The sequence below is a fragment of the Podarcis gaigeae genome, assembly GCF_964106915.1.
Source record: "Podarcis gaigeae genome assembly, chromosome: 8".
NCBI classification, from domain to species: Eukaryota; Metazoa; Chordata; class Lepidosauria; order Squamata; family Lacertidae; genus Podarcis; species Podarcis gaigeae.
This window is the reverse complement of record NC_139684.1, coordinates 10941960-10966386: the sequence shown is the minus strand read 5'-3', so window position 1 is coordinate 10966386 and position 24427 is coordinate 10941960. Positions and strand designations below refer to the sequence as shown.

Here is a 24427-nt window from a genome sequence, read left to right as displayed (position 1 = left end):
TGGGGGTAGGCCAAGGGTTTGAAAATGGTATAGGTGCGATATATTCTGAACAAAAAGCGAAACTTATTGTAAATAATGTGGTTACAGAAGAAATTAAGATAGAAAAAGGGACACGTCAGGGGTGCCCAATCTCTCCACTACTTTTTATATCAGTCCTGGAGGTTTTGCTGAACAAGATTAGGAGGGACCAGTTGGTTAAAGGAATACAGGTCGGAGCTAAACAGTATAAATTGAAAGCATTTGCAGATGATTTGGTACTTATTTTACAAGAGCCGGAACCTAGTACAAAAAGGGTTTTGGAACTAATTCAAGAGTTTGGTCAAGTGGCAGGATTTAAATTGAATTAAGTCTAAAACGAAGGTATTGGAGAAAAATTTAACATCATTTGAAAAGGAAAGGTTTCAGAATGAGACAGGGTTAACTGTGGTTAAGAAAGTGAAATATTTGGGGATAAAGATGACATCTAAAAATGTGAACCTATTTAAAGACAATTATGAGAAAACTTGGATAGAAGTGAAAAAAGATTTAGAAATTTGGACAAACATGAAGCTTTCCTTGTTGGGTCGAATTGCGGTTATTAAGATGAATGTATTGCCTAGAATGTTGTTTTTGTTTCAAACATTGCAAATATTGGACAAGATGGATTGTTTCAAGAAGTGGCAGAAAGATATCTCTAGATTTGTCTGGCAGGGCAAGAAGCCAAGAATTAAATTTAAGATATTAACTGATGTAAAAGAAAGGGGCGGATTTGCCCTGCCAGACTTCAAACTCTACTATGAATCAGCAGCTTTTTGCTGGTTGAAAGACTGGCTACTTCTTGAGAACACTGACATTTTGGACCTAGAAGGATTTAACAATATTTTTGGGTGGCATGCATATCTGTGGTACGACAAGGTTAAAGCTCACAAGGGTTTTAAAAACCACATTGCCAGGAAAGCATTATATAATGTTTGGATTAGATATAAAGATTTGTTGGAAAATAAAACTCCAAGGTGGTTGTCGCCTATGGAGGCAAAGGCAGTTAAAAAACTAAATATGGAGGCGAAATGGCCGAGATACTGGGAAATTTTGGAACAAGAAGGGGATAGATTGAAATTGCAAAGTTTTGAGAAATTAAAAGGGAAAGTGAGAGATTGGCTTCACTATTATCAAATAATGGAAGTTTTTAAAAAGGACAGGAAATTGGGCTTCCAGGTGGAAAAATCAAAATTAGAGATTGAACTGTTAGAACCCAGCACTAAGAATCTGTCAAGAATGTATAATTTGCTGTTGAAATGGAACACACAAGATGAAACGGTTAAATCGGCAATGATTAAGTGGGCACAGGACTTTGGTCATAACATTATGTTTGCTGACTGGGAAAAGTTGTGGACCACTGCAATGAAATTTACGGCATGTAATGCCTTAAGAGAAAATATTATGAAAATTATTTACAGATGGTACATGGTCAAACTTGCAAAAATTTACCACTTGCCTGATAATAAATGTTGGAAATGTAAAGAAATTGAAGGAACATTCTACCACCTTTGGTGGACGTGCCCAAGGATTAAGGCTTTCTGGGAAAAGATCTATAATGAACTTAAAAAGGTACTTAGGTACACGTTTCCTAAAAAACCAGAGGCCTTTCTCCTGGGTATGGTTGACCAATTGGTGTCTAAGAAGGATAGAACATTTTTTATGTATGCTACAACAGCGGCAAGAATTCTCATTGCAAAGTACTGGAAGACACAAGATCTACCCACCGTGGAAGAATGGCAGATGAAGGTGATCGACTATATGGGTTTGGCAGAGATGACGAGCAGAATCCGAAACCAGGGAAGAGAAACGGCGGAGGAAGATTGGAGAAAATTTAAGGACTATCTAAAGAAATATAGCAAAATTAATGAGTGTTAAAATGACGTGGGATCAGAAATTATGTGGCTAGTAGCGGTAATGGTTAATTTAAGGAGAATAAGCAATATTAAAAGTAAGCTAAAAAGTAAGGCAAGGATTTGCTGGAAATAAATTTGAAATTGGAATACAGAAAGGGGAGGCAAGAGGAAGTCGGGAAAGTAAGGTATAAGAAATTAAGAATTGAACTTATATGTGTTTTTTGTTTTCTATGTTTCGTGTTGTGTTTTCTATGTCTTTTGTCTTGTTATGATAAAAAATTTGTTGAAATCTTAATAAAAATTTTATATATAAAAAAAGAGAAAAAGCTGGTGGGGCTTGATGCTGCAAGTTACACAAGGAGTTATTAAATAAAGTTTCTGAAAACAGATATGCAGGTCTGTGCTTACCACCCCAGATTTGACACTCTAGCCCTTTATTCCTCAATATCATACCACTGTTACATGTTAATACAACTAATCACTTCATGAAATGTTCTTTTGAAAAGTTCCCTTGATGCAATACTTGGAAGAAGATGCAATTGTAACCCTAGTGTGGAATTGGATCGAGGTATTTTGCCAGCGCAATTGGAGAGGGGTCCTTTCCCACCAGCAATTGGAAATCCCTAAAATAGGGCTGTTCCTGGCATGCCCTTTTGGGTGTTTGCGTAAATACCCCAGATTGGGAAAAGTAGGTTAAAAAGCCATTCCTGGCAACCATCCTTTGGGTGTCTTAAGGCAAGAGGGTGGGCCCAGGGTGCAGTCTGGGTCTCTTCAAATCTGTCTTCTGCATGAGCCTTGACATGTTTGGTACGTGTGGAACAAGAGTATTCATCTCCTTAGCATTGTGTAAGATCAGGAGTGGCAGGTGCCTATGTATGTTTACTTGTGAGTAAGTTACACTAGGCTCAATGGGGTTAGTGTGTGTAGGACTGCAGACTTAAGAGGCTGAGCATAGCTGGGGTTCAGCAGACAGTGGCTGCCACTTTTTCATCATGTTAAGCAATGTTACTGCTTCTTCGGTGAAGGCAGAATTGTGCATCTAAATGAACTCCAGACCAGGGGCGCCGACTTATAAAAAATATTGGGGGGGCGGGGGCCCATACCGACTTATAAAAAATATTGGGGGGGGCAAGACCTCCAAACCGCTGCTGCTGGGGGAACGAAAGGGGCGAGCCCCGGGCTGCCCCGACCTTAAGTGAACCTGTGAGGGCCCGCCCTTTGCGGCAGCCGATTGGCTGCCGCCGTGGGCGGTGAATATTAATGAGCTAGGGGGAATCCCCGCTTCTCGCAGGGCTGACGCCAGCCCCTCGAGATTGTTGATGGGTCGAGAGCCCGCAACCCCACCCCCTCTCTAGATCGGGAGTGGCTTTGTTTTAACTCATTACTGAATGTATTTTAAAAGGTAACTATCGTCAAACAAGGAAAATAAAAAATACCAACATAATTTTGTGATTTTACAAAGCATAATATAACTAATAATTTTCTTAAATTATTGGGGGGGCGGAGCCCCCCCAAACGAATTTGTGAGGGGGCTCGGGCCCCCTCAGGCCCCATGGAGTTGGCGCCTATGCTCCAGACAGACTTGGCCCCAGGGCGTTTTTTTTTTGAGCAAGAGCTCAGGGGAACTGAGTCGCCTTAACTTAAAAAAATTAAATAATATTTTTTTTTTTTGTCTTTTTGTGAGATGGGCGGGCTGGAATGGATATACACCCAATGCCTGAGCTAAAAATCCACCTATATATGTAATCAATAAAGTCGTGGCCATTTCTAATCCAGATCATTGTCCGCTTGAGTTTATTAATTATATCTTACATTTAGCCACTGCCCAGGGGATTAGCACTGTGACCGGGCCCACAGTAAACAAACAAACAAACTTTGTGGCGAGTTCCTGCACCTTTTTTTCCAGAAGAAAACACCACTTGGCCCCTTCAAAACATTCAGCTTGAAGTAGTGGTGAGAGAAAAATTTTATGGTTAGCTTACATTCTCTTAATTACAATTGTCTTTGATCTGTGTATATCAAACTCAACAGATGCAATATAGATAAAATCAGTTAAAAACTCATAATAAATACCTGAAATAAAAAATGTTTAACTGACCGTGGGGGTGGGGGTGAACTTAGGAAGCGGCAGTTTTAAAAAAATGCAGTGTAATTATGCCAGCATCACTCAGAATATAGAAATTGCCACTGAAACCTCTGTATGCCCTGGATATTACGGTATGTGGGGTCCAGTTCATTTTACCTCACTGAGATGGCCAAAGACCAGACATGTGCAAATTTTGTCAGGTTTTAAAGAGCTAAACTCTACAAGAACTGCCTGGCCTCATCCAATGGTAGCCCTAATTGACATGACCATCCAGTTCAGTGCGTTTACTCTGAAATATAACTTAGCTGGATAAAACCCAAAATTTTCTTTAAAAAAAAAATATTTAACAATTTCAACATAACAATTTATCAATCCAAGTATTCAATTACATTATTTCCCCCCCCCCCCCACCCAAGACTTCCCTCAGCTCTGCTCTCTGGTTTCTTTGCACATATTGTTCTCTGCATATTATAAAATTGTACATATTCTTGCCTTGTCTATCATATATTCAACTAATAAATTTGTGGATGTTTATTCAAAACCTGCCAAGGAGTCCAAGTCATTTTGTTGTCTTTTTAAGTAGTTCCCATTCTTCCTTGAAGTCACGATTGTCCTTGTCACGCAGTTTATATGTCAGCTTGGCCAATTCCGCATAGCTCATCAATTTGTTTTGCCATTGTTCTTTCGTTGGGATTTCCTCATTCTTCCATTCTTGTGCTAACAAGACTCTTGCCACTGTTGTAGCATATATAAATATATTTATTTATTTATTTTTCTTGGCAGGTCTTGTCCTACAATCCCTGACAAAAATGCTTCTGGCTTTTTTTTTTTTTTTTTTGCAAATGTCATTTTAAACTTTTTTTTTTCAATTCGTTATATATCATTTCCCTTTTTAAAAAAATTCTCTACATTCCCACCACATATGATAAAAAGTATCTTCTTTTTCTTTACATTTGACCCAGCTTTGTACATTTTTGCTATTTGTACTGGTATGATATATACCACCTGTACATCATTTTCATGTAATTTTCTTTCAAAAGAGAACAATCTGTAAATTTAAGATTTACTTTCCACAATTTTCCCCAGTCCTCAAATTGTATATTATGTCCTATATCTTGTGCCCATTTAATCATGACTGATTTGACCTCCTCATCTTTTGTTTCCCATTCTAGCAGAATACTATATGCTTTCTTCAGCAGCTTCCCTTCTTCTTCTATAACTTCCTTTTGAAATCTGGAAGTTGTGTAACTAAACCCTTTCTTATTACCTTCCTTATACATCTCATGTAGTTGTCTATAGTGTAGCCAACTCTGAAAATGGTCTTCGATTTCCTCATTCTCTTTTAATTTCCATTTTCCTTCTTGATCCCTCAGCAGATCTCTATATGTAGGCCAGTTCCCCGTTTTGCCAAGCAGTTTGAGTAACAAAGCTTCAATTGGTGATAGCCACCAAGGTGTTTTTTGTTCTATTAGATCTTTATTAGAAGTTGTATAACTAAACCCTTTCTTATTGTCTCCCTTAAACATCTCATTTAGTTGTCTATAGTGTAGCCAACTCTGAAAATGGTCTTCAATTTCCTCATACTCTTTTAATTTCCATTTCCCTTCTTGATCCCTCAGTAGATCTCTATATGTAGGCCAGTTCCCCGTTTTGCCAAGCAGTTTGAGTAACAAAGCTTCAACTGGTGATAGCCACCAAGGTGTTTTTTTTTATAATATTTTTTATTAGTTTTATGAAATACAGAAAAAAGAATAAAGAACATATTATGAAAGTAGAAAAGGAAAGTTACAAATTTTTCTTACTCTTTTTTCCAAATCTGTTGGACTTCCCCACGTCCTCCCAAGCCTGCATTCTCTGTGATGCATAACGTCTGCAATTTGTTAACTTGTTTCAATACTTATTGTATCTTCCTTTTTATCATGTTACCCAATTTCAAATAAATTATGACCCAAATCATGTACGTTTTCATTTTAACACAATAAAGTTGTTTCATTATTCTATCTCTGACTCCTTGTACCTTAATTTCCATTTCTTTAATTTAACATTACTGAAGCTAGAATTTCCTAAAAGGTGCGTTTTTTAACATTCATACAACTTATAATGTTTTTCCAAATAGTCTTTAAATTTTCTCCAATCCTCCTCGAATGTTTCTTCTCCCAAGTCTCGGATTCTGCCAGTCATTTCGGCCAGTTCCATGTAGTCCATCAACTGCGTGTGCCATTCCTCCAGTGTGGGTAAATCTTGTGTCTTCCAATATTTTGCAATCAGGATCCTTGCTGCTGTAGTAGCATACATAAAAAAAGTTCTGTCCTTCTTAAGCACTCTCTGGTCCACCATGCCCAGGAGGAAGGCCTCTGGTTTCTTAGGTAGGGTAAATCTAAGTACCTTTTTTAGTTCATTATGAATCATTTCCCAAAAGGCCTTCACTTTCGGGCAGGTCCACCAGAGGTGAAAAAATGTCCCTTCCGCCTCATTACATTTCCAGCATTTATTATCAGACAGGTGATATATCTTAGCAAGCTTGACTGGGGTCATGTACCACCGGTATATCATTTTCATAATGTTTTCCTTCAAGGCACTACATGCCGTAAATTTCATTCCGGTGTTCCATAACCTTTCCCAGTCTTCAAACATAATGTTATGCCCCAAATCCTGCGCCCACTTTATCATGGCGGATTTGACTGTCTCATCCTGAGTATTCCATTTAAGCAGCAGGTTATACATTCTCGAAAGTAGTTTACTTTTTGGTTCTAACAATTCTGTCTCTAGTTTCGATTTTTCCACCTGGAATCCAACCTTCTTGTCTACTTTAAAGACCTCTTGAATTTGTGCATAATGCAACCAATCTCGCACCTTGTTTTTTAGTTTTTCCAAGCTCTGCAACCTCCAATTGTCTCCAATCTTTTCAATAATTTCCTCATATTTAGGCCAATTGGCTTCCATATTAGGTCTCTTACGTGCCTTGGCCTCCACCGGTGAGAGCCACCTCGGAGTCTTACTCTCCAATAAGTCTTTATATTTTGTCCAGACCATTAAAATTGCTCTCCTGACAATGTGGTTTTTAAACAGTTTGTGCACTTTGACCTTGTCATACCACAAATATGCATGCCACCCAAAAGCGTTGTCAAACCCTTCCAGATCTAGGACATCAGTGTTTTCCAGTAAAATCCAATCTTTCAACCAGCAGAAGGCTGCAGATTCGTAATATAACCTCAAGTCTGGCAGGGCAAATCCCCCTCTTTCTTTCGCATCAGTTAGTATCTTAAACTTTATTCGGGGCTTTTTGCCCTGCCAAACAAACTTAGAGATATCCTTCTGCCACCTTCCAAAGCATTCCACCTTGTCCACGATCTGTAGGGTCTGAAACAAAAATAACATTTTTGGCAATACATTCATCTTTATAGCTGCTATTCGGCCCAACAAGGAAAGTTTCAATCTTGACCATGTTTCCAAATCTCTTTTGATTTCTGACCAACATTTCTCGTAGTTGTCCTTAAACAGATTCAAATTTTTGGAGGTCAGATACACCCCTAGGTATTTTACTTTTTTAACCACATTTAATTCTGTTTCTTTCACAAACTCATCTGTTTCTGTACTTGTCAATTTTTTTGCTATAACCTTAGTTTTTTGCTTGTTCAGCTTAAATCCCGCCACCCGACCAAAGTCCGAAATTAATTCTAACACTCTTTTAGTACTAGAGACAGGCTCCTGCAGTGTTAATACCAGGTCATCTGCAAATGCTTTCAATTTATATTGTTTCACTCCGACCTCAATTCCCTGTACCAAGCGGTCCTTTCTAATCATGTTCAATAGCACCTCCAGAACTGAAATAAACAATAGGGGGGATAGGGGGCACCCCTGCCGTGTCCCTTTTTCAATTTTAAACTCCTCTGTCACCACATTGTTTACTATCAATTTCGCTTTTTGTTCTGAATATATTGCTTCTATTCCATTTTCAAACCCCCGCCCCACTCCCATCCCTTCCAAGTTTTTCTTCATAAACATCCAGGAAATATTGTCAAAGGCTTTCTCCGCATCAATAAAGATTAGCACCGCTCTAGTGTTTAGCTTTGTTTGTAAAAGCTCCAAAATGTCAATAATGTTTCTTGTGTTGCCAAACAAATGCCTACCAGGGAGAAAGCCAGCCTGGTCCTTATGGATCACTTCATTAAGCACTTTTTTAAACCTACTTGCCAAAATGTCTGCAAAAATTTTGTAATCCACATTTAGGAGTGAGATGGGGCGGTAGTTCTTAAGCTGAGTCTTTTCAGTTTCTAGTTTGGGTATCAATGTGATGAAGGCTTCTTTCCACGTTTCCGGTGCCTTCCTCCCCTCCATAATCTGGTTACAAACCTCCAACCAAGGTTGTATCAAATAGTCCTTCAAAACCTTATAGTATTTGGAGGTAAGTCCGTCGGGGCCTGGAGATTTGCCTAATTGGAGGTTCTGAATGGCGCTTTCAATTTCTTGCTGTGTGATATTACTATTCAGGGTTGTTCTCATTTCCTGAGGTATTTTCTGTAATCCGTTGGTTTTAAGAAATTGGTCCACCTCCGAATCTTTCTGTGGCCCTTGTGAATAAAGCTCTTTGAAGTATCTCTGGAAGCACTTTCTAATTTCCTCGGGTTTCTGTACCATTCTCCCTTCAATCTCTAGATTTGTAACTGTATTAAGTTTTTGTCTCTTTTTCAACTGCCATGCTAGCAGTTTCCCACACTTATTTGCTGATTCAAAAGATCTTTGTTTCATTTGTTTAATTCTCCATTCCACCTCTTGATTTATCAATTTCAAATATTGTGCTTGGAAAAAATTCACTTCTCTCAGCACTTCCTTCGACTTGGGCCTGGATCTTAGTTTTTTTTCTCCATCTCTTATTTTTTCCAATATCTTCTCCTTCTTTTCATTCCAGAGTTTTTTCTTGATCGTGTTTTGTTGTATTAGAAACCCTCTCATGACTGCTTTACTTGCGTCCCAGATTATTCTTTTTTCCACAGTGGTATTTAAATTTATCTCAAAATAGTCCTTTAAAGTTTTTTGGGCCTTCTTAACAATCTTCTCATCCCTTAGTAGGGTGTCATTCATTTTCCATCTGAAGGATCCGGTTGTATTTAGTCTAAGTTCCATTTTCAAAGCATTATGGTCGGAGCAGGTTTTTGGGCAGATTTCCACCTTTCTAGTCATAGGTGCCAGTCCTCTAGTTATCCATATTTGGTCGATTCGTGTCCATGTCAGATGAGCTTCAGAAAAGAAAGTCCCTTCTTTTCCTAGGGGGTTCTTAACCCTCCATATGTCAATTAAGTCCACATTGTCAGTCATTTCAAAAAAAGTTTTAGGTAGTCTGCCATCTTTCGTTATGTTAGCACTTTGCGACTTATCCATATTTACAAACACAACCCCATTCATATCACCCATCATGATGATGTTGTTATAGTCTAGGTAGTCCAGCATAATCTCATGCAGCTTCCTGAAAAATTCCGATTTTCCTTCATTTGGGGCGTATATTCCTAATATCAGAAATTTTTCTCCTTGTGTCTGAATTTCAATCGCCAAAATTATGCCGTGTTCATCTTTGAATAAGAATTTCGGTGACAGGCTCTCCTTTGCATATATCACCACTCCTCTTTTCTTCACTTTGTCCGAAGAGATGAATTCTTGACCTAGTCTTTTATTGATTAGCACTTTTCTGTGGAGCCTTGTCACATGTGTTTCTTGCAGGCAAATAATGTCCAATTGTTCTTTTTTCAAAATATGAAATACTTTTCTTCTTTTTTCCGGAGAATTTCCGCCGTTTATATTCCAACTAAGAAGCTGCAGCGACATCCTGGTCTAATTGGTGGGTCTACAATGGGGTGTCTAGGTTTCCCTCCGATCCCGGAGGTGGTAATGTTGGTCCAGATCCAGGCGGTGTAGGCTTTGGAGATGGTCCCGGTGGTGGTGGAGCCCAAGAAGCTGCAGCTCCTTTCTGGAGGTCCTCCTCGTGGTCGTGTAGGAACTTCTGTTGGTCCTCCGGTGTTTTAATTCTTACTTTCCTTCCTTTGTAGGTAAATGATAGTCCTTGCGGAAACTCCCACCTATAAGGGATTGTGTTGTATCTCAACAATTTGGTCAAATCTGTATAAGTGGTCCTAAGATCCAAAAGGTGTTTAGGTATATCTCTGTAAATTTCAGCCTTTTTACCTTCTATCTCCAAAGATTTTTTGAAATGTAGGCCTAGTATCTTGTCTCTTTCCTCTCTCGATCTCAAAATAACCAAACAGTCTCTGGACTTGTCCTTCTTTATCAATTTTCCCAGTCTAAAGGCAGTCACAATTTTAAAGTCCTTATCTTCCTCTATCCCCCAGAATTTGGAGAACAAAAGTGTTAAAAATCCCTGTAGATTTCCTTCCTCCAATTCTGGGATAGCCCTTAATCTGAGATTATTTTCCTTACTTTTCAATTCAACCAATGACAGGTAGGCTTGTTGTTCCCCTACCTGTCTTTTCAGAGGCCTTACTTCCCCCCTAATCTCATCAACCTTTTTGTTCGCCTGTTCTGCTTTTTGACAAGCTTCCACCGCAAGCTTATAATTTTCAGTTGTTGCCCCTTGCAATTTTTCAATTGCCTGAGTATGATGAGAAACTTGCTCGGATAATTTAGTAATAGAGGATGTAGCTTGGTCAATTTTTGATGATTGATTGTCCACTTTTTGATTTAAAATTCCAAGTTGTTCCAAGATTTGCTTCAGGACTGTTTCAGATCCTCCAGTTGCCATATCTTCTGCAGCAGGCTCTACAACAGGCTCTTCAATTTCCACCTCCTGTGCTGTCAGCACAGTTGGGACGGATGATCTTCGTTGATGAGATAGGGTTGTTTGAACAAGTTGCCCTGGTTTCTTTTCTTTTTCTTTAGCTTTAGCTGCTCTTGTTCTCCCTGTGCCACTCATTCCACACCTGCCTCTGTTCAAGGTCAAATTTTCTTTTGTTTCATAAGTTAGACAAAGTCCAGAGTGTAAACAATTTAACCACAGAGAATCACAATAAAGTACAGTTCCCAGGCCTCTATATCTCCACAATCCTCTAGGTGGGGGTATTTCAAAGTTTCAAGGAAGGAGAGAGCTCTTGTCCGCCATTGAAGTTCTTATATTCCCTATGTTAAGTCTTTAATAGTTCCAGAGCACAAAAGGAAGTTTCCACAGGCTTTCTTTGTCTTGAAGAAAAGCCACAAGGTGTCAAGAAAGGTCCCAGCAACAATGTTTAAACGTTAGTATCTCAGTCTATGTATCAGTTGAGCTCCAATAACAGTATCAGCAGTTTGACAGTTCTCCTTTGCACACTGACAGCCCGATAGCTGGGTTGTCCCTTTTAACTCCACATAGCTCAAAATTAGGAAGAAGGTCCCAAAAATAAAATCCACAACTTTTGCAAAGATTTCCTGCTTGTCTTTTCACTACAAAGTCTGTCAAATACACCCTCGTTTTACTTTTACAGTCCCTTTTCAGCGCTTCAGCGCTCTTCTGCGCAATTGCTTTAATCTGGTTAGCAGGATCGGGAGACGGACTTCCTGTTACTCGCCTCCCGTTTTCAGCCGAATTTCAACCAAATTCCCAAATTTTCCGATGTTTAACTCTCCTTACTCACGGGTATGTAGCAGCCAATTTTGATGTTTTCAAGAAGAAAGGTCGGCGCTCATCATCAGCAGCAGCGCGGCTTTGCATCCACGAAAAGAGCGATGAACTCACAGCGCCGCTCCCCCTTTCGCGTTCCGGAGCCCCTTACGGAGCCCCTTCTTCGTTTCCGGGGGGGCTTTGGGCGCCCGCCGAGTCCCACGGCCGCAGGCTCGCTCTGCCTGCGGTTTTTCTTAATGGGTCTCCGCTTTGCCGTAGCGGACGACCCTTTTTCGCGGAGCCCCTCTTCACTGGGTAAAGAGGACCGCCATTGCTATTTTGCGCCGCCTCCGGAAGTCCCCCACCAAGGTGTTTTTTGTTCTATTAGATCTTTGTACCTCTCCCACATCCTCATTAGTGAAAACCCAAAGTTTTCAACTGGGGTCTGAAGCGTAGTAATCCTTTGTCTGCAGCAGAGGCAGGGGCTCATCTGGAAGAAAGTTCCCTCAGGAAAGGAGGGAAAATAAATTTCCTGAATAAAGAGTATGTCAGGGAGAAAACTAGGACAGACTCCTTCCCCCTCACAACTTAAAATACCTTGCTTCAGCCTCAGTTCCTTTTCTGGGTTTTTGTGTGTGTGTGGTGGAATAAGAGTTTCAATTTACCTCACATAAAAATCTGTGAGAGAAACACACATTAATGTTCATTTGAAGGTTCTGTCACAAGGAAGACAGGCCTATAAATGATTTAAACAAATAAACATTGGAGGTGTGTGGTGAAACTGGTTGTTGAGGGCAGGTGAACAGGCTTGTGAAGCGTATGTTTCCAAGGCAGGTAGTATGCGACCCAAACACATATCTACCACACAAAGTTTGAAAACTCAGTGACCACTTGTATCTTGACGATATAGTTATATTTTATAATGCTTTTTTAAAGCTGTATCAGATTGTTCACTGCCCTGTCACTTTGTAAAAAGGTGGAATATAAATCTTTAATATAATAATATATAATGGGCTGAAGGGAGAGGGCTGTCCAGCAAGGACTGAGGTTGAGGTTGTTGAGGTTTTATTTTTGCTACACACAGAGAGAAGAGAGAGTGGTATCCAAATTATTAGGATTTATTTAAAACAAACCTGCATTTTTTTCTTTTTTCTTTTTTTGCTGCTTTCCCTCAAAACGCAGCACATTTAATTTGCCTCATAACAGAAGCCAGCACCTCACGCAGAAAAGCCCCAGCACAGATGGGAAACAAAATGGCAAGGTTCATTATTTTTACCATTGCAACTGCTTTATAATATCCTTAGAACTAAGGGAAAGAGGTCAAAGCTGGAGGATAAGTAAGACCCTCCAGATGTTGTTGGGCTCCAACTCCATACCCTCCAACTTATTCCAACCTAAATCTAACCTAAAACCTAACCTGAATAAACCAGGGAAATACCGCAAAGAGAGGCAAAGGAAAGTGATGCTAAAGTTGCAGGGAAATGCTCTAATAATGGATAACACAAATGATGAATAAACCATTTCATCAATTTTACTTAAGTTGTACTATACAAATCTTTATTATGGTCATAGACCATAAGAAAATAAATGTACCAGGGACAGATGGTTTATCAGCTGTTTACTATCATTTTTTTAAAGATTAACTTTTAAAACCCTTACAATGAACAATATTTTACAAAATGGTAAGATATCAGATAACTGGAAAGAGGCCAGCACTATGCTTATTGCTAAAGAGGGACAAGATTTGACCTTACTAAAAATTATTGTCCGATTCCATTCTTGAATAATACTATGTTATTTACAATGATTTTTCCCCAGAAAGATTTACAATCAAAGTGGATTCAAAGGCAATTAAGATACAATGTCAGAAAAGCTTTAGTCAAAACAAAAAAATTCCTTCCAGTAGCACCTTAAAGACCAACTAAGTCAGTTCTTGGTATTGGTATGAGCTTTCGTGTGCATGCACACTTCTTCAGATACATTTGAAAAGCTTTAGACATCTTGGAGTATTTGAACTGTAATAATGAGAAACAAAGCTGCGTTGATTTCTTTGGATGCAGAAAAAGCTTTTGACAACATGAATTGGATATTTTTGTTTAAAGTTTTGCAAGAAATGAACTCTGAGATAATTGTATTAAATGGGTAAAATTGCTTTATACATCACAGACAGCTCATAGAATTGTTAATGGAGAAGTGAGAAAACCCTGAGATACAGAAGGGGACAAGGCAAGGATATCCATTGTCCCTCTTACTTTTCATTTTGGTTATGGAAGTTTTGCTTAGAGACATTAGACAAGATGAGAGAATTATTGGGACAACGATTTTGTAATAAAATTATAAATTATGGACAGTTGCTGATTATCTGTTTATGGTTCTGGTAAACCCATTACAGGGAGTGGAGACTCTTACGAATTAACTGAATGAATTTGGCACGCTAGCAGGTTTTAAGATTAACCATAAGAAAATGAACATGACAACAGAAGATTAAAAGACCTTGATGGAGAAAACTGAATTTCAAATTGGAAAAATTAAAATATTTGGATATCACTATCCAAATGAATTGTATGTTGTTTCAAGACATGTTAAGACACGGACAGAAATTTAAAAAGATTTGTTAAGATGGGAGACATGGACAAAAATTTTAAAAGATTTGTTAAGATGGGAGAAATTAAAATTGCCACTGTTGAAGAGAATTTATGTGATAAAGATGAATATATTGCCCAGAATGATGTTTTGGTTCCAAACACTGCCTATTATAGCTAATGACTTACCATTTAAACAATGGCGAAAAGACTTATCAAAGTTTTTATGGCAAGGGAAAAAACCATGTGTTACATTTAAAATATTACAAGATGCAAAGGGAAGGTGAGGATTGGGCACCCCCACTTTAAAATTGTATTTTGCGGGGGGCCACCAGGTGGCACGTTGGAAGATGGCCGACAATAACATCTCTCTGACCCATACAAGGTAATTAAGGGGCTGCTATGGGAAGTATGGAGTCTTCCTATCCCCCCAGGAGATGGGGGGGGGCCGCTGCCTTGCCAGCGGTGTTCACAATGCACCCCCTAATCCGAGAGATGGGGGTGCCGAACACTTGGCACGAGCCTCGGTGAAGTCAGATCTTCCTGACGCCGATTCCAATTAGCTGGTTAGCTTCAGCTTGGAATTATAATTGGAAACATATGATTGGAATGAAGCTGAAGCACATACATCAAGTAATGTTCGAGAGATAAGACTGCTGATTAATGGATCTCTGTGACCGGGAGTGACGGATGGATAAGTAAATCTTCTGATGAATCACCACTAGGAGACTGTATGTTTGGAATGAATGGGGGGTGGAGGAAAAAACTTTTTTTTCCTTTGCACGATGTGATATTAATAACCCTTCACCCCAGATAGAAATAAGATTGTTACGTTTTTATTAATCACAAACAGGAATTCAAGAACTGTGTGGGATGGATTATAACAGGAGAGAGGATTGGTGAACGGTGAGAAAGAGGAAAATTTTTATGACGCAGTTAAAAAATGGTGTCTCGCCAAGACAGGCTTGCCGGAGAAAGAAGGACAGGGGGAGGAGAATCAGGATCGTTCGAAAGAGAAGTAATGTTGGAACGCAAGCTTGACCTGACAGAGCCTCCTGATTCATTTGATTTATTTGGCAAGCCTGAGAAAAGTAAAGGACAGACGGAATTTTTTTTTTTTTTATGGAAGCGTTGAACAGAGGCTGTCCCTGAGCGATATGATCTTTGAAGAGTACAAAACCCACACAGAGGGTGCCTGTTTTCAATCTGCTTGTGAAAATTATCAGAGATCGCAAAGAAAGGAATATACGATAACAACAAGAAGAGAAAGAAAGCAATAAAGGACTATCTGGATTGAACTGGATAGAACTGTCTAATTAAAGCAGTAATATAAGTGATGTTTGGAATCGTTTGGAGTTTTGGACTCGTGCAGAGCTTGATGTATGGGTACCCCCAACAAAATTTAAAATTTGGCTGTGTAATTTGGAACTAATGTGATTTGGATAATGTGATGTGATTGGCCTGTTAATAAAAAATATTAAAAAAATAAAAATAAAATTGTATTTTGCAGCCTGTTCTTTAGTGTGAATGAAGGAGTGGATGACATTGAGAAATAAGAGACTCTTGGAAATAGAAGGACATGACCTAAGGTTGGGATGGCATGGACATTTGTGGTATGACAAAGTTAAAAGTTAATGTGGACTTTAAAAATCACTTTATTAGACATGCCATATTAAGAATCTGGAATAAATATAAACCTGGGTTATGCCAAAACACACCTTTCTGGATTTCATCACAAGAAGCTTTCTACAGAGAATAGATGACAGGCAAAGAGAAATAGACAACATACCAAGAATTACTGTATTAGAACTGCATGGAGACTATAAAACTAAAACAAGGGAACTAATAGTGAAAGGTTATGGTTTGCAGTGGTTTTCTTATACAGTGGTACCTCAGGTTAAGTACTTAATTCGTTCCGGAGGTCCATACTTAACCTGAAACTGTTCTTAACCTGAAGCACCACTTTAGCTAATGGGGCCTCCTGCTGCTGCTGCATCGCCGGAGCCCAATTTCTGTTCTTATCCTGCAGCAAAGTTCTTAACCTGAAGCACTATTTCTAGCGGAGTGTGTAACCTGAAGCATATGTAACCTGAAGCGTATGTAACCCGAGGTACCACTGTATGCAAATACAGTAGGTTTAAACTGGATAAAAATACTTTTGGTATAGAGCAAGGAAAGGCGGACTTTGAAATTCAACTGTGCACAGATTATGAACATGTTATTGCAAAAATGTACAAACTTGTGTTGAAATTTGAAACAGAAGAACAAGTTTTAAGAATGAATAAATGGGGAAAATATTATAATATATAGATAGAACAGTGGGAGTATATGTGGACCAAAGGGTTAAAATTTACACTGTGTTATGATATTAAAGATAAGTTTTATAAAATGATGTATCATTGGTACTTAACTCCTGAGAAACTATTTAGAATGTACTGTATAAAGGTGTTTCAAATGTTTGCTGGAAGTGTCAAGAACATGAAGGGACATTTTATCATGCTTGGTGTACAGGTATAAAGGCTAAAAAATATTGGATACCAATACAGTGCTACCTCGGTTGTCGAACGTAATCCGTTCTGGAAGACCGTTCGACTTCTGAAACGTTTGACAACTGAGGCGCAATGGGTGTTTGGCAAGTTTCACTGAGAAAAATGGAGAGACGCGCCTTGGAAGCTGTTTGACTTCCGAGGCGCATTCAAAAATGGAAGCATTCATTTCCAGGTTTTCGGCATTCGGGTTCTGAATCGTTCGGCTTCCGAGACACTCAAAAACTGAGATTCCACTGTACACTGATGCAGCAGATTTTAAATATTATATTGAAGCCATAACTTTTCTTTTAGGCTTAATGGGTACATAATTGGAAAAGGATTATGGAAGATTATTTCAATATGTGATCCCAGTGGCAAGCTGTTATATGCACAAATTAACGTGTTTAATTGGAGAAAAATCATTATTGACATTTATTAAGTATTGGAAACTTATTACGGACTTTTTGCGTGAAAGAGAAAATGTAATATTTGAACACTGAAAAAGTAATGGCTTAAAGAAAATTTGAATAGTTGGATGTCAGCCATGGGTATGGGCAGGGAGGGGCAGTTGCCCCCCCATCAAGTAAATACTTAAAAAAACGGACCAATCGTGTTGCAGATAGCTTGGATCTTGCCCCCCCACCCCATAAATTCTGGCTACCTCCATGATAGTTAATTTGAGTGAATTTGGGAAAAGTGAATTATTGGGAAAAGTTACTATATTTAGCTGACAGAGAGGTAATTGAAGTCTTTTCATGGCTTATTTTCTGGTTTTTTCCTTTATTTGCTCCTGTTTTAGATTAGATTTTTAAAATATTTGTTTTTTATAAAAAAATATGTTTAGCACTTGGTATAAACGTTTGTAAATATTTCAATGTGTGCCAGTGAAACTCTTTTGAGGGGGAGGGGAATTAATAACAGAGCAATTAATAACACTTTGTAACCAATGCTACTCCAAATTCAAGAGTAGATTCATAGAAATTAATGCGCCTGACTAAGGGTTGCATCCAATGCTGGATCTGCTTGCAGTAGACCCATTGGTCTTAATAGCCCTGCCCAGAGAACTCAGCTGGAAACCACCCATGGAGTGGGGAAGGGCTCGGTTCAAGAGATCTCGCGCGTTTTCACGAAAGGAGCGCGGCAGCGCCCCCATTTCCCACTCGGTGGCCTCTCGCGGGTACTGCAGCCGCATACGCGCAGAAAGCCTTTGGCGGGCTTCTCTCGGCCTCTCTCTGCCCACAAAATGGCCGCCCAGGGAGGCTACAAAATGGCGCCCGCATAAGGACGAAGAAGGAAGAGAAGGTGGAGGCGGGGGGGGGCGGTGTGAGGAAGGAAGGCAGGAAAAGCTGCACTGCGGGTTTGTTTGTAAAAAACAACAAAAAAGCCCAAAACATGGGAAGGGAAAACGCTTCTTCCCTTTCCAGTTATTTCGAATAAAAAGGCCGCTGCCTCCGTCTGAAATTGCAGCAATGCTACCGAAATTTTAATTCGCACAGCTACTCCCCCCCCCCTTAATGTATACTTATATACGTGCTTTAATGGAGGCCCCATATGCGATCCAGCATGGATTGGAAGGGAAGCGTTGTTACTTTGTTCTGTTCATTATTGAAAATAGCTACCGTGCTATTACTCAACGTTGTTAACAGGTCGTCGTCCCCACAAGCCTTTTACACACATTCAATTTCACCACCTCGTTTTCAACCCCGCTTTTCGGCTGCGTTTCTGCCACACCATATCCGAATACACCCCTTTGTAACTTCTTGATTCGGTTTAAAAGCACACACCCTCGCTGTAACATTAACATCGAAATCTTTCAGGCTGGAATTTGTCCCTTACCAAAAAAAAAAAAAATGGCTCCTTTTTTCTGCTGAAATAAGAAGTCTTGTTCATTCTAACCTCCCCCATTTCATTACTAGTTTACATCTCTGAACACAACCCGAGTCTTTGCACAAACAATGCCCTTGTTTTTAGCTAAGACGACATCTTCCCGGGATTTATTAAGTCACCGCGAAAGTGATCAGCCCCATTTTTTTACTCAAAACAAACATGCTGTTTCCTACCCCCCCGCAACCCCTTTCCCTGACACAATTTTGCTATTAAAAAAAGCACTTGGATAAACTTGAAATCTTAATTGTTTTTTAAATTATTATTCAATGCAGACCCACTACAGTACTTCCCTATGAATAAAAACCGTTTAAAAATGGACACACACGCACAAACACACACCCTTGAAACAAACAAACAAAACCCTCTTCCTTAAAATACTGTCTATTTCAGCTCACATACGTTACACTTGCTGGATTATTACCTTCGTTATCGCTCCGTTCGCATTTAAACTACAATGTATCCTAAAAGAAAGGCAAAGCCGGGGAGGCAAAACCCCCATCCAAAAAATAAAAATACCGAAAAGACAGACACAACCCTTTTAATTAAAAAAAAAAAACCATCCTCATCATAATCCAGGAATGATTTGGCTTTTATTTTTCAGGTTTAATCCACTGAGATGCAGGTTTGTCCTAAGGAAAGAGGCAGGTTTTATTAAAAAAAAAATAAAAAGAGAGAAAAGAAGAAATCACTCCCTGGCGTTGCAAAGGAATGAGACATATATTCCATAGCAGACAAACCCTCAAAAGGATTGAAACGTGGTTTTGTTTGTTTGTTTTAATGGCAGGCTATTGTTTTCCAAGAGGCTCCTCTGAAATCCACCATTGCTAGTGTGCCAGGCATTCCTCCAAACTGGCGTGGTGTGCTTTGTTTTTGCTTTTGTTTTGAAATAATCATGAAATGTGGAGGAGGAGGAAGACGAGGCATCGTGGTGGTTGTGAGCACTGCTGAGCCCGGAGAGCGCGCGCGAGTATCTTATGCATTTGCCTGGTACTCTTGGCTTGCCTCCTCTAGGAGCATCAACCGGGGGTCTCCTGCCTTCCTCCTCTCCCTAGATTGGCTGCCTGGTTCCAGAAGTTTCTAAAGTGGGAAGTGCTGCTCAGGAAAGCACGGGGGGGGGGGAGCAGCCGTCCTACCCCCACCGCCAGCAACACCCTTTTCTCTCTTTTGCATGCAAGGCTGCCCTGCCCTTTGTGGCCTCTCAAGGGGAGGGAACAGGGGAAACAGAACAGTGGGGAGGGAATGTATGGGGCGGGAGGCTCACCCACTGCAGAGGCGGCCCTTTTGCCGCATTGTGGTGTAGGCGTGGTTGGCTGCAGTGCAGGGGAGAGGAAGGACGGGGAGAAGGAAACAGAGAAAAAGAAAGCGTAGTTGTTAGGCTGCTAAAAAACAAACAAAACACAGGCTCAGTAGCATTTCAGCAGCCCAAGAGTAATGAGACATGGGAGAGGAGCGGGGCGGCGGAGAAAACCCTCCCGTTTCTTCCAGCCCACCCTTGTAGCAAGCTGCTGTTTCCAAGGACTGTATATATTCTTGAAGACCTCCTCCTCTTCCTTTACACCTTTGCCGAGCTGCACAAAATTCAGGGCAGACTTTAATTTTTAATTATAGGATGGACTGTTGGTGATGTAAGGCTTTTCTTTTATTAATGTTGCACTTATAGGAATTGGGGATTACTTTGCAACAGACTTGTCAGAAAACAACAACAACAATGGGTGTGGGGAGACACAAGCAAAGTGTGTTTGGGAATGGGACCCACATGACCCCACGTTAGATTTCTCTTTCAGTGCATTTCCCGTTGCTTCCTTCCTAATCCTAAACATAATGTTCTCTGAAGTAAGTCACACTGGTGTTGATGGAGTTAACTGTCAAGTAAGCATACTTAGGATTGCAGCTGTGCTTTAAATTCCAGTTTACATTTTCAGTTATAATTGATATGTGAAACACGTCTTCAGATAAGCACCAATGGTCATTTATCTGGAAGGGGTATGTAATTCTCTGGCACTGCAGCTGGGGCTGAGACTTCCCTACCTGTTTCCTGGCCATATGGTCAGATTGTTCGCTTGATGTGCAGACATAGTAGGGCAGTGGTTGCAAACCAGGAAGACTCGGGTTCAAGTAACCACTTGCTGGGTGATCTGGTTTGCTGGTCCCACTCTCATCCTAAACCACCCTGCAGAATTGTCTTGAGGATAAAAGGGACACATTGATATGGGTATCATGAGTGCCTTTGTGGAGGGGGAAAAAAACTACTGTAAATGTGTGTTGTTTATTTATATGTTGGCATAAATAACAGCATTCATGTTCATGACTGCAGATTATAATAAAGCCTTAAGAGCAGGCCATGCTGTGTTTTGAATGGGCAGCCCTCCATTTACTTGGGGCGCACAGGAATAGGAAGCACCACACAGTGGCGTAACGTGGGGGATGCAGGGGGGGCCGGCCGCACCAGGCGCAACATCTGGGGGAGGGGCGCTCGCGCTCGCAGCTCTCTGCCCCTACCTGGCTCACTCACTCTCACTGCAGTGCTGGCTGTGCGAATTCGATCCAGGTCGTCGCCCACTGTGGAGGGTGCCAGGCATGCGGTGTGGAGAGAGAGCGAGGGACTATCTGGGGGAGGGACAGTGCAGCGGCCGCCCAGCGCAGCGCTGAGTGCGGGAGAGAACCACACCAGACCAGACCAGGCAGCAGCAAGAAGAAGCTGGCAGCGGCGGCAGGTTAGGGGGCGCAAATTACTTGCCTTGCCCCGGGTTAGGGGGCGCAAATTAGTTGCCTTGCCCCGGGTGCTGACAACCCACGCTACGCCACTGGCACCACAGTTGGCTCAGCACCCGTCCAATGCTTCCAGACATCAGAGATCAAGCCTTTTCCTCCTGAATTTTCCTCCTGAATTCCCAACCCCTTCTCTTCGTGGGTGCTGGGTGAGACTTTGAAAACACATCCTTGGCAGCTTGGGAGAAAAGACTTCAGCTCTGGATGGGCTGGCATTCACTAGACAGTGAGATCATTGCCTTAATTCCAAAGCAAGCCCCAGACCTATGAGCCAGATTTATTGCAATATATGTTGTGCTTTATTTAAAGTGTGCATTCTTCTCCCTCTGGATTTCAAACCACCAAAAGGGCTTATTAACACAAAGGGGACACCGAATTTACACTGCCCAAACTCATCCGTTCTGGATTCATTTAAGATTTTGCCTTCAGCAGCATGTACTTCAAACTAATTTTTAAAAAAAGTTTGTCTATGCGGGAAGAAATGAGGGGCTATGGCTTATTTACAACTGATACAGCTTTAACATAAGCCTTTGGTGAGGTTATGGGATTATTCTGTTCCCTGAGCAGTGGGAAATTCAGTACAAAGTTGTCAAGAGTGTTGCCTTTCCGCCTTCTGCATCCAGTGGTCTAGACTGTTGCTTATGAAAGTTCATGTCCACAAAATTCAATTAAGTTTTCTCTGCTGTCACAGTGATTTTCTGCCTGCTTCTCCATGGAGAAAAAAGAGAGCAAGTCTGGGAGTTCTTACATAAGCATTTGTGAAAGCCATATGATTCCACATCTGAAATGGGAATGGGAAACAGTCCTGGGCATATCAGTCCTAAAATCCCCAGGCTCAGAAATCCCGCTTGAATGCAAGTACTGTGGCCAGCATGCCAAACTCCAATCCTCACCATATAGATATATATATAGAGGGAGAGGGAGAGTGGTGTTACTTTCCCCACCTGCAGATGTTGTCAAAAGATGTCTCAAGGAAAATGAAGTTAAAATGTCATTCTCTTGGGCAGCCTCATCAACATGGCTATATCTGGGAATGGCTCCTTGTTAACCCTTTCTTTGTAGTGCTACAGTAGAGTGTAGAAGTTGAGTTTTAATCCTATTTTTATTTTCATTTATCAGTCATATTATACAAAATAAAATAAAAATATCAAAGCAGCTTGCAAGGATAAAATACAACAAATACAATCAGTGCAAAACTGGAAAAGGAGGCAAAGAGGAACAATACAAAATACCGGTACATAAAATGCTCACGCAGTAAAATATAATAATAATAATAATAATAATAATAATAATAATACCCCACCCAGCTGGCCAGGTTTCCCCAGCCACTCTGGGTGTCTCTCAACATATTATTAATAATAATAAAGTGATAAAACATCAAACATTAAAAGCTTCCATAAACAGGGCTACCTTCAGATGTCAAATAAGGTCAAGCCCTACTCATCCCACTAAAAGAGCGCCACTGTGACAGGCAACTGAGTTACAAAATGCCTAGGTAAACTAAGAAGTAACTAGGGACTGAGAAGGACGGTGCCAGGCATCCAGACCTGAGTGACACACCAGCTCTGAGGGGCAAGCAGAGGGCAGGACCACCTGGGTGGAAAGAAACAGGGAGCGGAGCTCAAGGAGTCTTGATTTTTTAAAAATGCTTTGTGTGTTCGCATCTAATCTGGCCCCTTTATAAAATTTATTTATTTTTGTAAAACTACCAAAGAATAAAATAAAATTAGGATTAAGGGGTTTTCTTAGGATGGTGGAGAGCATGTGTGCTGTGTCCGATTGGTGTAGTGGTGGTGACACTTGTCTTTTTTTCCCTAATAGAGAATACTCTGCAGGTGCGGAGGGCCACAAAAAATAGGTGGTCAAGGAGAGTCAGTTGAGGGAGAGTGAGAAATGTCCCTGTTTTCATCTGTTGGAGGGTTTGTGATCATAGTCTGTGCTCCAGAAAAGGTCATTTGGTTCCAGGTGTTGTTATTATTTAAACTTTCTGAACTGCAGAATTATCAGCGTAGGCTGATGCAGGGAGCTGAGAACAGTAACATATCCAGAGTTGTGGCAGGTAGATGCATGGGTGGAGCCAGGATTTTTGTTGGAGGGGCAGGTCTTTTGTTAGTGGGGCCATAACCTCAGTTGGCTCTGTATTGATTTCTATTTATTTAGGGGGGCAGCTGCCCCTCCCTGCCTCCCCTTGGCTATGCCCATGGGTAGGTGACTGGGTTCACCAGAGTCCTTATTTCTCCTGTTGTGCTTAACTACCCTCTCTCTTTCTCTTAATTACTGAGTTGTGGAAGACAATCCATAACTGTTTTATAACCGATTAGCGTCTGACAATACCTAGCTCCCTAATTTAATGGGATCCAATCCACCTTTGGCCTGTTAGCCAGAATCCAGGATGCCATGTTTCCTTGTGAGTTGCCTTAATACCAGCAGTTACTACAACAGTTGGCCAGAGGACTCTGGATGGGTAAGGAAGGGAGAACCTGGGAGGGCTGGTTGGAGAGGTTTGGTAAGCCTCCCATGAAAAGCCATGCTCAGAACGTTTCCTTGCCTTCTGGTACATTTAATATGCCCCTGTGATTAAGCAGCTGTGGAGCAGGTTTGTGTCAGTGCCGAGGGGCATCCTCCTGCCACCTGGGGTGCCTCTGCTAATTATACCCCCAGGCAAGAGGAGGGGGAGGATGTGGCTGGGAATGCCATCTCTCTCTCCCCACCTCCCTCCCCTCTGCCTTTGTTCAGCAGGGAACAACGGGTTGGGTTCCCATCTGGCTTGCAACTCAATGGTGATGCTGCAATCCAAGCCCATTAATGACCACCACTGAGGTATCAGCCCCGATAATTAACTTTTCTCATCCCAGCAATAGCAGCTGAAAAGAAACACTAACATGTGGAGGAAGGTTGCCTCTGTGGAAAACTTCAAAACCTGCTACACCCTAAGTAGCTGTTGGGGCTTAATTTCCACACCAATAAGTGTTGGGGTTTATATCTGCAGCCAAGCTGCACCTCTGACCTCAAAGCCTGTCTCTCTAATCTTCCAAATGGGTGGAATCATGGTTACTTATGAGTAAGGGAAACACACTTGGTACATATTCAGAGGCACTTCATTATCACTTGTAAGAATATAG

General features: G+C 40.8%; 1 long non-coding RNA gene across 1 annotated transcript; it reads left to right on the top strand.

Moving 5' to 3' along the window:
- Positions 1–3447: 3447 nt before the first annotated feature.
- On the top strand, positions 3448–13103 carry LOC310851012. The gene is made up of 2 exons (XR_014567536.1): positions 3448–5410; positions 11909–13103. It is a non-coding gene; the product is annotated as an uncharacterized lncRNA (long non-coding RNA).
- The last annotated feature ends 11324 nt before the right edge of the window (positions 13104–24427 follow it).